Here is a 14,546-nt window from a genome sequence, read left to right as displayed (position 1 = left end):
GTAGGTATACACCCCCTGCAGTATCAGGAGCAATAATATGATTAATTAGTAAACATCAATGATCGATTTTAATAATTATCAGGCTAGTCTCGAACTCTTGACCTCAGGTGATCTGCCTGCCTCAGCCTCCCAAAGTGCTGGAATTACAGGCGTGAGGCACCGCGCCCAGCCAACACTTCTTGATATCCCTTTTTGGACCTCAAATTTAGCATGCCGAAAACACACTTTTGATTCCCCCTGCTATAACCCACTCCTCCCATAGTCTTCCCAATCCCAATAACAGCATCTCTAGTCTTCCAGTTACTCAGGCCAAAATCCTTGACATCATCCTTAAAACTTCTTTTTCTCTCTCTTGTCATCCAACCCATTTAAACTCTCCTTTCAAAATATATGCCAGACCTAACCACTTCTCACCTTTCTCATCATTTCCAACCAGGTCCAGCCCTCATCATAGCGCTCTGGGTTACTGCAAAAGCCTCCCAATCGCCAGCCACAGTGGCTCATGCCTGTAATCCCAGCACTTTGGTAGGCCAAGGCAGGTGGATCATCAGAGGTCAGGAGCTCAAGACCAGCCTGACCAAAATGGTGAAATGCCCCTACTAAAAATACAAAAACTTAGGCAAGCATGCTGGTGGGCGCCTGTAATCCCAGCTATCCCAGAGGCTGAAGCAGGAGAATCACTTGAACTCAGAAGACAGAGGTTACAGTGAGCCAAGATCGTGCCATTGCACTCCAGCCTGGGTGACAAGAGTGAAACGCCATCTCAGAAGGTCAAAAAAAAAAAAAGCCTCCCAACCCACCTCTCTCCTTCCGCCTTTCACCCTGCCTGCATGCTACCTTCCACTCTCAAACATTTTGGAAAAAAAAAATTATATCCACAGAGAAAGAAAGTACAAATGGGGTGAAATGTTTGGGGAATCTGAGGGAAGAGTATATGGGAATTCTCTGTACTATTTTTGCAACTTTTCCATAAGTCTGGATTATTTCGAATTCAAGAGTTAAACAAAGGAAAAAAAACACACTATCTCCCTTTGTGAATCCATCCTGTCTTTCCCCTGGCAACTTAAGGACGCTCTCAACTAACGCATCTATTTTTTCATGAACACTAAAAGAACTCTTGCCTAGTATTGACTTTCTGTGCTTGGCAGTAGAAGTGTGTGTGTGTGTGTGTGTGTGTGTATTTCATATATATGTGTGTATATATATGTGTGTGGTGTGTATGTATATATAGAGAGGGAGAAATATATATATGAGTATATATAAAAATATATAGTATATTTACAATGGTAATGTGTATATATATAAATATATGTGTGTGTGTAGATATATATAATACATACCCCATAGCCTGTCCTTAACCAGTTCTAAATGTAGTCAGAAAAACACATACCTAAGCAGAGAATTTCAAAATAACATGATGAATATTTTGATAGAGGGATAGGTTGCTATGGAACACGCTGCTAAGACACAAAACCTCCTAGATGGGACAATGAATGAACAAGCTTTTGTACCTATAGGCACCCCTCTGATATCCCCTCAAACGTTTATAGTTATATGCATTTGCTTCCCCCAGGACCCCTATTTCATAAGGGTTAGTCCTAGAGCCTAGCAAGTTCCTACTACAGCTGGCACACATATGCCATTCAAGAAACAGTGGCGGAGTGAATGATGAGTTAAGAACCATTTGTCAGCCAGTGCTCAGTAACACAACATGCACTGGTATGCAAATTATATTTTTCTTGAAAGCAACAGCAGGATCACAAATTATCTTTCCAGAGAAAGCAAATCTCAAAAGCTTCTTTACCCTACTAAAGCACATTATAAGAAGCTCCCCTTATATAAAAGAAAACCTCCTCATTTGTTATCAATGGCGTGTAACCCTAATAAGCCTCCGACTCTGATGACACCTCTTCCGTCCCCAGGGCTAGATAAAGGAGGTTCCGGAAACCCTGGTAGATGTGAAGGTGGCTCCCAGCTCTGACACTCTTGAACCCTGTGGGCACGGAGGTCACACAGCAGAAGAACAACCGAGGGAAGCATCATCAGGCTTCGAATATGTTTGAACCAGAGACGGCAAATAGGCTGCAGCCAACTGAAAACACCAGAGATTCATGGTGGCCACCTAAGGGGTTATGCTCTTAAAAAACAAAAATAAAAAATAAAAATTAAAAAATTAAGAAAGGAAGGGGTCAAGAATCCATCAGGTCTGACTGAGACGTGTATCAGTGACTAACACCCCGTATGGCAAAAGTACTCCAGTGCGCTTTGGGTACTCACAGCTTCAGCAGTATTCAAAGGCGTGTGCTGCCCGAAGACTAAGCCACGGGAATACCCCCAGCAACACTGCCGGGAGAAACGTCTCACATGGATTTGGCTAGAAATACAGTTGTCTTTAACAAATTATCACTGAATAAATCCTGACTTATTAGAGCCTGTGAGAATGACATTCTCAATGATAATAGTTATCACTACAATCTCCAAACATCTGGGATCCTGCAGGGAGGAACTGTGACAGCGCAGGCCACATGTCCAGAATGCTTCCCAGACTGCCTGTTAAAGAATAAAAAAAATGAAACCCCCTCTAAGAATGTCTTCACTCACATTTAGCCAGTTGTTCCTTTGTGTGCATCTCTGTGCTAAAATGGCCATTCTTCCCCACAGCCTGAAGTCATATGCTACAATAAATGAGACTCACATGAAGCCAGAAACGTGCAGATGCGAGGAAACCAACACAAACGAAATGGGCTGGAGAGTGTGGCCAGGAGGATGGTACTTCCCAGGAAGCAATTACTTCATCTCTGCCCATGAAGCAGGCAGTTGTCACTGTTCCCCAGGCCCACGCCAGCCACTCGAAGTATGTTCTAACCAAACTACCTCCAACAATCAACGTCAATACACCACACAATTGGCTTCTGAAAGGACACCTTGCAACCAACAAGAAACTGTTAGCACAACTTTGACAAACTGTGCAACTAAGAACCTTGGAAAGGGATAAACACTGCCACATTTTGACTCCAATACTGTTACGTGGTAGCACTGCAATAATTCACTGAAACAAAAGAATGAATGAGGAATACGTTTATATAGGAATCAGAGGAAGCATGACTAATCATTTAAAGAAATAGGTCAAGAAACTGCTAGGTTCAAATGCTACCGTGAGACACTGTCAGGGCCTTAGGGAAATTCACTTCTCTTGGTCCTGTTTCTAGGTTCATCAAAAACCAGCTTTGGACTAGGGAATCTGTTGCTTCCCAAACCTTCCTTCTGTGATTCCAGCCCAGATTTTAGGACTGCTCTCCCGCTTGGTATATGAAAGCCCTTTCTATGTATAATAGCAAGAGTATATTTCTGTGTTGAATGCGGTTTGGGACCTACTCTATGAGGCAGAATATCATCATGTAACTTTAAGCATGACAAGGCGCACTCTAGATAAGGATGACACATAAGATGTGGCCATACACCTGTGCATGCCTGGAAGGGAGGTGGGGAAGTCTCATTTAATGAAGCCGGGGTGCCTGTTGCACCTGAACATCCTCAGTCCACATCAAGTTCACAATGTCCTTCTGACATCAAACCACAGGTATCCCATACTTTTCCATACTTTCTACCCAAGATTAAAATATGCAGAGCACCGTGATAAAGACACCTCCATTCCCAGCATGTTGGCTCTCATTCTGTAGAATTACATACTTTCGGTGCAAATGGTGACCAGGTTCCAGCCGCAAGCAAGACTGGGCTCCGTGGGGACAGCAGGCCCTGCAGGAGCCACCACTCCTGTCGCCACAGTCTGATGCAGCTGCAGAGAAGCTGTGGCTGAGGCCATTCACTTTGTGAGAGAACCGCACAGGAGGGAAAAGGTAGGGAAGGTCGGGAAGAGGGCAATGTCATGCTTCTGAGCCCAAGCCAAGCCATCGCATCCCCTGTGACTTGCACGTATATGCCCAGATGGCCTGAAGTAACTGAAGAATCACAAAAGAAGTGCAAATGCCTTGTCCCACCTTAACTGATGACATTCTACCACAAAAGAAGTGAAAATGACGGGTCCTTGCCTTAAGTGATTATATTATCTTGTGAAATTCCTTTTCCTGGCTCATCCTGGCTCAAAAAGCTCCCACACTGAGCACCTTGTGACCCTCACTCCTGCCCACCACAGAACCCCCTTTTGACTGTAATTTTCCTTTACCTACCCAAACCCTATAAAACGGCCCCACCCTTATCTCCCTTCGCTGACTCTCTTTTTTGGACTCAGCCCGCCTGCACCCAGGTGATTAAAAAGCTTTATTGCTCACACAAAGCCTGTTTGGTGGTCTCTTCGCACAGACGCGCATGACAGGCAGGTGCAGAGCCAGGAAAGGACCAGTGATGAGAACAGAAAGGAATGCGTCTCCCTGTACACACACTCGGATTTTATGACAACGTGCGCAGGGGGCTGAACTGGATGCCTGAGAACATTCCTCCAAGTTCTTTTGCTGATTTTCTAAATATTGATGTAAAATCTGAACTCAGAAAAATTTTTTTTACATCGCTTCAATCAACATCTTTGTCTAGTGCTCAGCATCATATCTACGTGATCATCTAGAGAACCAACTTTTGTTCTAAGGCTCACATACTCCTATAAAGTCCCAGAGATTTTACAAGGGAATGCACCTCTCATTCGCATCAAGAACACACACAACTACCATTACAGAAATGCTTAATTTGCTTACATAATTTTTTAAACACCCAGATTTGAAATACAACAGAGAAGACAACTTTTTGATAGCTCTGCTTTTCAACTGCGAACTGCGGGTGGAGAAAATAACCTGCCATGATTTCTAACCAGTCAACAACCTGTCTTCCCTGGCTGCAGTAGGAGAAATCTTTCTGAGCTCAGGATGAAACAGACCCCAGCTGTTCAGGGGACAGATAGTCATCAGTTCTCAGCGGGCTTCCCGAGTCCCAAATCCCCATGTGATACGTGGAAGTAAAAAGCTATCAATGACCAAGCATCTGAACGCTTATCCCACCTCACCATCTGATTCTCCTGCCATGCAAATTTAAAATTCTTAAGCCTACTATCAGAGAATAGAGTTGGTGCTGCATCTGTCTTCCTAAAATTACGGATAATTACCAGCCCACAATGGCTTCTAATCAGATTTGAGTAGTCCCTTAGACAGGAAGCTAAAGTGCCTCAGCCCTAAACTGAGAAGAAAACAGAAACTGGAATGTTCTAGATTTGATTTTTTCCCTCTTGTTCTAAAGTGGCTGTTCACGAATCTCTTTCTACTGTCTTGTTTATAAAATGTATGAGAAAGAGGGAAATTCAAAGATATGATAGAAATGGCCACGTTTTCTAGGTACAAACTTCGTGAACATTATTTTAGGTGCTGGGCTTTTTCTCCACAAATTGTGAGCCTGGAGGACATTTTCCCCCTCGTGGTTACACATTCAGAGTCAGGGAAAGTGGCTTTAGCAGTAAAGAGGGGAGTGCACTGAGAAGTGACCGGACACTGAGAAGGGCAGACAGGGACTCTACCTCGGTGGCCTACAGCATTCCTGGGCCTCCACCTTTACTTTTCTATCTGTACAAGGGATCTAAAGGCCCGTGATTCTAGGCCACGACAGCTCTTCATACACACATACACTAACATCACACGCCTATGTGAAAAGTTGTGACACCTGGCTGATTTCCTGAAGAGGTTATCTTGTATCATTTCTACTCATGTACTCCACCTCCTTCCAGACAAGTATCTGAGGATGATGGGCTATCCCACAGCCATGTGTGTAACCTCTGCTGCTTACGATCCCTGTTCATATAGCATTTTCCAAAAGCCTATGGTGTGAAGTGACAGAAGAAAGAAGAAGAAGGTTCTTTCAGCCCATTCATTCATTCATTCAACAAATATTGACTGACTATCTACGTGCCAGGCACTGGTGATATAACAGCGAACATATATTTTTGTAGGTAGAGACAGACAACCAAAAAGTATGTTAAAGAGTGATCAACGCTGTAGAGGAAAATACACCAGGAAACAGGAAAGAAGAATACCCCTAGCCACCCTACACTGGGGTGGCGCTAGTGTTTACAAAATGGAAACAGCGGCCGGGCGCGGTGGCTCACACCTGTATTCTCAGCTCTTTGGGAGCCTGAGGCAGGCAGATCACCTGAGTTCAGGAGTTCAAGATCAGCCTGACCAATGCGGCGAAACCTTGTCTCTACTAAAAACATAAAAATTAGCTGGACGTGGTGGCACACGCCTGTAATCTCAGTTACTCAGGAAGCTGAGGCACAAGAATCACTTGAACCTGGGAGGCAGAGGTTGGAGTGAGCCGAGAGCGTGCCACTGCACTCCAGCCTGGGTGACAGAGCAAGACTCTGTCTCAAAAAATGTAAAAAAAAAAAAAAAAAATGTAAACAGAGAATAAGATACCAAAAGAAAGAACATGAACGATTAATTATAACAAAAGCCTTTGTAAACTAATACTTTCCTTCCTGGATCCTTGTCCCTTACAAATGGAAAAAAGGGGCAGAGAGGGGGTAGCATCCAAATGATGTTTTAAGATGGCTTGGGGATTCAGATGTCTGACAGTCATACTCACGTACTTCAAGGAAAAAGCTCTAGCTCTATAAGCCATCTGGGCAATGGTTTAATGTCTTTTTTTTTTTTTCAGAGAGTTTTAAAATACAGGAAAACTTGTGTGTTTATTTGGCTGCTCTGTGCCCACACACGTGCAAACTCTGCTAACAGGTTTTTCCATGTTTTGCTGAATTTGCCAGCTTGCCATAAACAGGCTTCCAAGTCTTAATTGTCTATAAATAGCACAAACACCCAAAAATGCAAATCAAGACAAGCTGTCCCTTCCAATGCTGCTGCCATGATGACGGCGAGCGACCATTGGCCAAATCAATACGCGGAGACTGAAGCTGTCCAGCAGAGAGCACAGGGTCCACTGCTTTTCCCATAGCATTTAAAGAAACAAGCGGAAACGGCTCTCCACACAGGACAGACACATCCTTTGTTCTTTGAATAAATACTGCCAATGCCCAAAATACTTTCTCCATCACACTATCTATATGGAATTCAACTTCCTTCCAATACCATAAGTAACGCCAGTGATAGACTATGTTTAGCCATAGTGACCCATTAGCATTCTTTTTCCTCTAAAATGTTGAAATAATAACATTGAGTGTGCACTCACGAGGTGCCAGGCTCTGAGTTTGATCTCGTCTAGTTCTCATTGAAATCCTGTAAGATCAGTACCATATTCTCTCATTTTTCATAGATGAGGAAACTGAGGCATAGAAAGGCTAAGTAAGTTGTCCATGGTCACAGGTTATTTAGAAACTTTTCTTCAAACTTTCAAAAGTTAACTACTGCCACTATTACAAATGAGTTTTTGTTTGTTTGTTTTTTTGGGGACAAGGTCTTGCTCTGACCAGACTGGAGTGCAGTGGCGTGATGATGGTTCACTGCAGCCTCGACTTCCCAGGCTCAAGTGATTCTCGAACCTCAGACTCTCCAGTAGCTGGGATTACAGGCAGGAGCCACCACATCTGGCTAATTTTTTAATTTTTATTTTTTGTAGGAATGGGGTTTCACCATGTTGCCCAGACTGGTTCCAAACTCTGGGCTCAAGACATCCTCCCAGGTCGGCCTCCCAAAGTGCTGGGATTACAGGTGTAAGCCGCTGTGCACAGCCCTACAAATGTGACTCATACAAAGTCAGAGCAGTGAGCAGGAAGAGAACAGAGACTTCAGCCAGTCTCCTGGCTGTGGCAACACCATATCCCTCCTCCATACCGTAATGTGTCTACACCCACCAAGCTCCTAGACATTGAAGGCAGGCCAGCTCAGAGACGAAACAACAGTCAAGAAAGAGAAGATGCAGACACGCGTCTTGATTTCAGCTCGAGCGTGCCTCTCTGCCCTGCAGCTGCACAGGCAGAAACCAGGGGCCGTGAGTCTCAGGCAGTGTGTTTGGTTCCTGGCAGGTAATCTTTTGGGAGACCATCCCATACAATTAGTGTTACACTTCTCAAAAAGGAAGTGTGACTTTTATAGAAAAATCGATTCCATTTGGGAGAAAGGCCTAATAAAACCACAAAAGGATAATACATTCATACAACAACAAATTCAATTCATCTGTCAAAAACTGAAATCCCAAATCCCTCTGGGCACACAGCTGCTTTTCTGAGCTGAAATTCAACTCCAATTGAGAAACAGGTCAACTTTTCTAAAAAGATTTCTTTTTCACATGCCTTCAATAAAAATTCCTTTCCTTCACTTGTCATTTTCCAGATTTAATGGCTCTGTTGGCCTTCCTCTCATTCAGGCCGTGAACACTGACTGCATGTCTACTACCGCCCGAACTCCAAGGGAGGCACCCTAGGGAACACAGATGACCGCAGCACAGCGACACCCTCAAGGAGCACACACGGGGAAGGCAAGATGATACAATCGCAGACTTCACACAGAAAAGAACGTGCCATCCATACCCCGTCCCATTTCTAGAAAACAACGATGCTGACTTAGTAACATTTACCAAACAGCTTGCAGTGTGGAGGCAGGCACTAGGGGGCCCCGGGGCGTGCAAGCAACGTGGAGACAGGAGACGCCCCCACGCACAAGGGCCAGCCTGGGGGCCTGCAGAAATGCCCATGCATCTGGGAAGAGGGAGAGAGGACAAGATACTTAAATGCTCCAAAATGAATAGAAGCCTCCCAAGAACTTCCCCCGAAATGGGGCAGGGATTTACAAAAGACCAAACCGAGCATGCGCAGTTACCTGAGCATAGCGCCACCAGAGCAAGCTATCAAGGAAGAAACAGGGTCACTAGAAGCCTGAGCCTCTACTCCCAGCTCTGCAACTCATTCACCCTATGACCTTGGTGAAGGCTCTTAGCTTCTGTGAGCCACAAGAGAATCATGGAAAAACAGAAGATATGAAAGTGCTCTACCTTTTTCACAGAACTGCTGAGGGAATAAAATCAGATAACAGATTTTAAAATTCTCTGTGAATTACAAAGCAAAATGCAAACGTATGAAATCATTCTTACCATTAATAACAGCACTGTAAAATTAAGAGCAGAGTTAAGACCACAGCATTTTCCACCCCCCGACTCCCGAGAGAAATAGTGAGTCCAGCTGATGTATTTGGGCAACCCCAGTATCTAGGCTTTGAGAGCCTCAAACCGCTCATGAACTCTGACAGTATCACTCCAGTCCAGTGCTCATTAAGTTCTCCAAGACAGCCAACTGACATAGAATACTACAGCTTTTTCAGCTGGGCTTGAAGCCCTCCAAGCTCACAGCACAGCTAAATAATGAAGAGGTTTTCTGCCACTAGACTCAAAAGCTGGCTTTTGTAAATTCCCATAGAAAGAACATTCAAGGCCAGGCATCGCGGCACATGCCTGTAATCCCAGCAATTTGGGAAGCCGAGGCAGGAGGATCACCTGAGGTCAGAAGTTCAAGAACAGCTTGGCCAATATGGCAAAGCCTCATCTGTACTAAAAATACAAAAATTAGCCAGGCATGCAGGTGGGCACCTGTAATCCCAGCTACTCGGGAGGCTGAGGCAAAAAAATCGCTTGAACTCAGGAGGCCAAGGTTGCAGTGAGCTGAGATCACGCCACTGCACTCCAGCCTGGGCGACAAGAACGAAACTCCATCTCAAAGGAAAAAAAAAGAAAGAGCATTCTTTTTTGCTGATGTTAAATTTCCTGTGCTTAACACAGAGAAATCATACAACACTGAAATCCTGAAAAACATATCATAAAAAGCATTTAGTGACTGAAAAGACATTCAATATAACCTGTAACAGTGAGTTCCCCTCCTCTTTCCAGCCAGCTCCACTAACGCTGTGACCCTCAACAATGCTTTCACTAACACAGAGGAAAATTAATAGGACTGCTTACCCCTCTCAGCTGACAGCTAAACCACTGTTTCTCCCTGGGCTCACTAAAGATGACCTTACCCAAAACCAGGCTGCAATGACCCCGTAGATGTTGACTAACGATTTCAAAATTCCCATATTCTTTGTCCACTCCTAAGGAAGATGAACGGAAGCCAGGTGTCTCCAAGTCAGAACTAACAGAGGCCTTAAACATCAGATGGCCCGTTCCCTTCTTTGACAACCGGGGGATCTAAAGCTGAGATTATGGAATAAAACAGCCCGTTTAATAACAAAGCGAAAACCAAAGCCTAGTCACCCAACCTCTGGTCCAAAACTCCTGCAACAACCCAGCACCCATACAAGATGAGTCTCCCTAACCAGAAACTCTGAAATCCTCAACTTTTGAGTGTCGAGGTGATGCTCAATGAAATGTTCATTGGAACAGCTCAGACTCTGGATTTTTGAATTCAGGATGCTCAACCAGCAGGTATAATGCAAATATTCAAAAATCCAAAAAAGGAAAAAAATCTGAGACACTTCTGATTCCAAGAAGTTTGGATGAGGGATATTCAACCTGCATTTTTTTTTTTCTCTCTAATGAAGGAAATTAAAAACGAGGCCCGAGCAAAGTCATTCAATCCATACTAAAGTCATTCAATAGTTTAATTAGTACCCATTTAAAGTTAAATGCTACCCGCAGATATTTAAAAGGATGAATACATACATGACTATAATCCCAGAACTTTGGAAGACCGAGGCGGGAGGATCACCTGATGTCAGGAGTCCAAGACCAGCCCAGCCAGCATGGTGAAACTCCATCTCTACTATAAATGCAAAAATTAGCCAGGCGTGGTGGCGCACACCTGTTATCCCAGCTACTCGGGAGGCTGAGGTACGAGAATCGCTTGAACCTGGGGGGAGCACGTTGCAGTGAACCGAGATCACACCACTATACTCCAGCCTGGACCACAGAGCAAGACTCTGTCTCAAAAAAAATAAAAATAAAAAGAAAGAAAGAAAAAAGAGAATTTAAATTGTGTTTTCACATGGAGCCCATGTTCCCAGAACACAAGCCCTGCTGTATGCTCCAAGGGCACACAGGGTGCCCCTTTATCTAATACTCACCGTATTCCATGGCAGCCATTAGCACGCATCTGTCCATCGCACTAGACTTCCTGCACATGAGGCAGGGATCATATATTATTACCTTTCTGTCCCCAATGTCTGGCCTAGAAGACACTCAGCAAATGATTCCTGAACTAAGTCAGTTACTAAGATATGTTAAACTTGTATTAACAAAATTGATTTAATAAGTTTGCCAATGCAGCCTTCATACCACACAGCTTAAATCTCAACCTGCGGATTTATCTTGTGTACTGCTAGATTATCACCTATTAACATTCAGGAGGCACCTAGTATGTGCTAGGCATTACTAATTGCTGGGGACCTAGCAGTGACAAAACAACATTCCTTGTTCAAAGAGAAGTTCTAATATAAAGAGGAATAGAAGGAACATGCTAGATTGATGAAAGAGATAAGAAAAGGACAGGCTGCCCTGGGAAGCACCTGGTCTTGTCTGGATGGTACATAGTTAACGAAGTCTGAGTGCTTCATACAGCATAAGGTCATCTCCTCCAAAAAGCGAATGAAGCTTTGATTCCCCAGTACCAAAAGTCATCATAAAGATGTGCACAGCCATATGCTTAGTGTAGGAAGTGAAACCAAACAAACAAAGCTCCAACTTCCACAGGCAACGGTCCAATTATGAAATCCTCTGGTTACGTTCAATTGAAATTCAAGGTATTCAAGAGGCCAATATTTAAGTGATAAATTAACCCAACCACTTAAAACTAAAGTAGTCTTTGGTTCAAGGGGTAAAGGTATAGTACCTTTTACAAATTTATTAGCTCTTAATATTTACATTTAAATATGATGATGATGGTGTAATAATAACTTTACTAAGTAGTTACTATGTGTTAGGCACCAAACTAAGCACTTTACACACACATTTGCATGATCCTGTGAGATGATCATGACCCCCTGTCATCCCATTTCATAGATGAAAGTCATGTTTATATAAGCTTAAAAAGTTGCCCCAAATGACACAGCTAGTTAGCAAAACCCAGGCAGCCTGACTCCATAGGCCTTGTTTAAAGAAGTAATATTTATAAACTGTCCAGCACAGCGGTGGTACAAACAAGAGTTCAATAAATGCCTAAAGAGTACTTCATACCATGAAGAAAAGGTGGAATGGGTAGAGATCAGAGTAGAGTGAGTAACCGGTAAATATACTTCATGACAGGTAGTAACAGGATGTGACATTTAGGCTGTTTCCACATTTGTTTGCATAACACTTTTTCACAGTTCTAAAGCACAAGAACCATTCTAAGCTGGTGAAAGCATAAGGCATGTCTATGATCCAGGACTCCAATTCACTGTGGATCAGGGCATCTCAACCTTTACTCAACCTTTACAGTATATCAGAACCACCTGGGGGTTTTTAACAGCACTATACCTGCCCAGGCTCCATTCCTGCAGATTCTATTTCAACTGGTCGGGAGTAAGCACACATGCTTTTTTCACAGCCCCCAAGATGCAGCTAGGTTTGCAAACCACTGGCCAAGATGCTCTCACACTTCCTCTCAGTTCAACACACACTCACTGAGATTCTAAGCACTATGAATTGGGCTAAGTTAACAAGTCACGCTCCACTCCCTAATAATATAGACAAAGAAACCAAGATCAGAGATTTATTCCAGTCCAAACCAAACAAATTGCCGGGTGAAAAAAATGCCCTGGCATAGTTTGTCATACAAAACAACTTCCTGCATCTTCCCAGTCAGTAGCCTAGAGACTGACTCTGAGCCATGAGAATTCAGAATCAGGGGAAAATGCCAGTCTGAGGCATCTGCCACACTCCTAGCACACCCCCAAAAGCGCCCAGCTACATTTCACATCCACTGTCCTAACAGGGGTCGAAATAGAGAAGAGCAGTGCAATACAGAAAACAGAGCCTGCTGGGCGCCAAAAGGCTGGGGAATTCCAGTCCTAGCCCTGCTACCAATCGGTCTACTCACTTCTCTCTGGTTCTGGTGTGGCCAACAGTTACGCGAGAGGTTGAGACATAAAAGCACAGATGTCAGACAAGCTCCAACATCCAAAATACATAGAAATTAAAAAGCATTAAGGTGATATCAAGGAATGTATAGCATCAACCAGAAAAGTATCTGAAGTATTCGTTTTCCCATTCTTAAGAAATCAAAAGTGGAAGCAGAAAATTGAGCAATCAGCCTACCAAGTTGACTGGGGCAACAGAATACACTCACGGATTCTGCTCACAACAGCGGGGGTGACAGACCAAAAGGAGAACTGCAGAGCGTCCCTCTCTCCTCTGTCCACCCATGCCACCAGTACGTGAGTGCGTCCACACGCAGCGCCCAGTCTCCTGTTCCACTGACGCCAGCGTCCACTCACCGCAAGCCTACTAAGTGCCACATGTGCTACGATGCTCCCTCATCTCATCACCATAGACATCCCTGCTGGAGGTGAGTATGTGACAGACAAAAATCACGGAGGCCTAGGGAGGTTGAGACCCGCGTTCCCACTGCAGTGAGGGTGTGCTTGAGAGGGACACCACGGCTGGGCCCTCCATGCCGCTCCACTCACTAATCACTCCCAGACCAGAGCAGCGAGGGGGAATTTTCTTCCTCTCACTATTTTCAGCCCCTTGGCTGACCCAGCATTCCCCAGAAAGCTATCGAATTCTGGCAGCTCTGAGACCACAAAGCCATAAACGCACGGGACACACAGCCCATCTGTCTCTAATGGGTCTTTTACTTGTCATGCTGGTCATTTCTAAGAGCAGATGGGTTAAGAAAGACTTGGCAAGTTACCACGAAATGACCCCTCCACTCTTCCCTGGGGGAAGGCTGACTAGCGAGCAGTCAGGCCGGCTTTCTTCCCCCACTCCCTGCATTCCTGTCCCCAAGGAGCCACAGACAATCCCACCAAATATAAGCAGGAGACAGCCACCTCCTTCCTACAGCTGGAGGGGGGAAGGGTCCTCTCGGGCCTTTCTAACTGCATGAAAACCAAACTGTGAGCTGTACTGACCCGGGCCTCACCCATGTTGCAGGCGTGTACAACCCAGGTGCCCAGTGGTATCATCAGGCAGAACTACAAATGTGCTTTCCATCGTTTTCATACAATGATTCCAGAACCGCTATCCACACAGCTCCACTTCTCACATATACGACGTGCTTCACGGATTACACAGCATGTTCACCATGGCCCTCATCTGCTCCTCCCAGCAGCCTTGTGTGATCCCTTGAGGATGCTTCCTCATACTGAGGTTTGAAACCAAAACTTTCCCAAGAACATCCAGCTAGTGTTAGAACCAGGATATGAGGGCTTCTGATTCTAGAACCAGTATTTGTTCCACTATTCCACATGGGCCCCTCCAGGGATTTCTGCCTGATCTTAAAATGCAGACAGCAAATCTGTCTCTCTACAGTCCTGGGTTCCCTATAGACAAGAAGTGAAACTTCTAACAGAAAGCTTATACTTATTTGGAAGGCTACCTGGGATATTTCTTTTAAGTTAGTTTGTTCATGTTTTGGAAAGATTGTTCCAATGGCAATGCGGGGCATGAAGTGTAGAAAGGATTCCATG

At 44.4% G+C, this 14,546-nt stretch overlaps 2 pseudogenes; one reads left to right on the top strand and one right to left on the bottom strand.

Moving 5' to 3' along the window:
* Positions 1–11,037, bottom strand: part of LOC139361078 (SH3 domain and tetratricopeptide repeat-containing protein 1-like) — a 29,498-nt pseudogene extending 18,461 nt beyond the window's left edge.
* A 2,343-nt stretch (positions 11,038–13,380) lies between these two features.
* The window catches only part of LOC139361077 (zinc finger protein 669-like), a 36,201-nt pseudogene continuing 35,035 nt past the window's right edge, over positions 13,381–14,546 (top strand).

Source organism: Macaca nemestrina, assembly GCF_043159975.1.
Source record: "Macaca nemestrina isolate mMacNem1 chromosome 4 unlocalized genomic scaffold, mMacNem.hap1 SUPER_4_unloc_8, whole genome shotgun sequence".
Classification (NCBI taxonomy): domain Eukaryota; kingdom Metazoa; phylum Chordata; class Mammalia; order Primates; family Cercopithecidae; genus Macaca; species Macaca nemestrina.
This window is presented reverse-complemented; position numbering and strand designations above follow the sequence as displayed.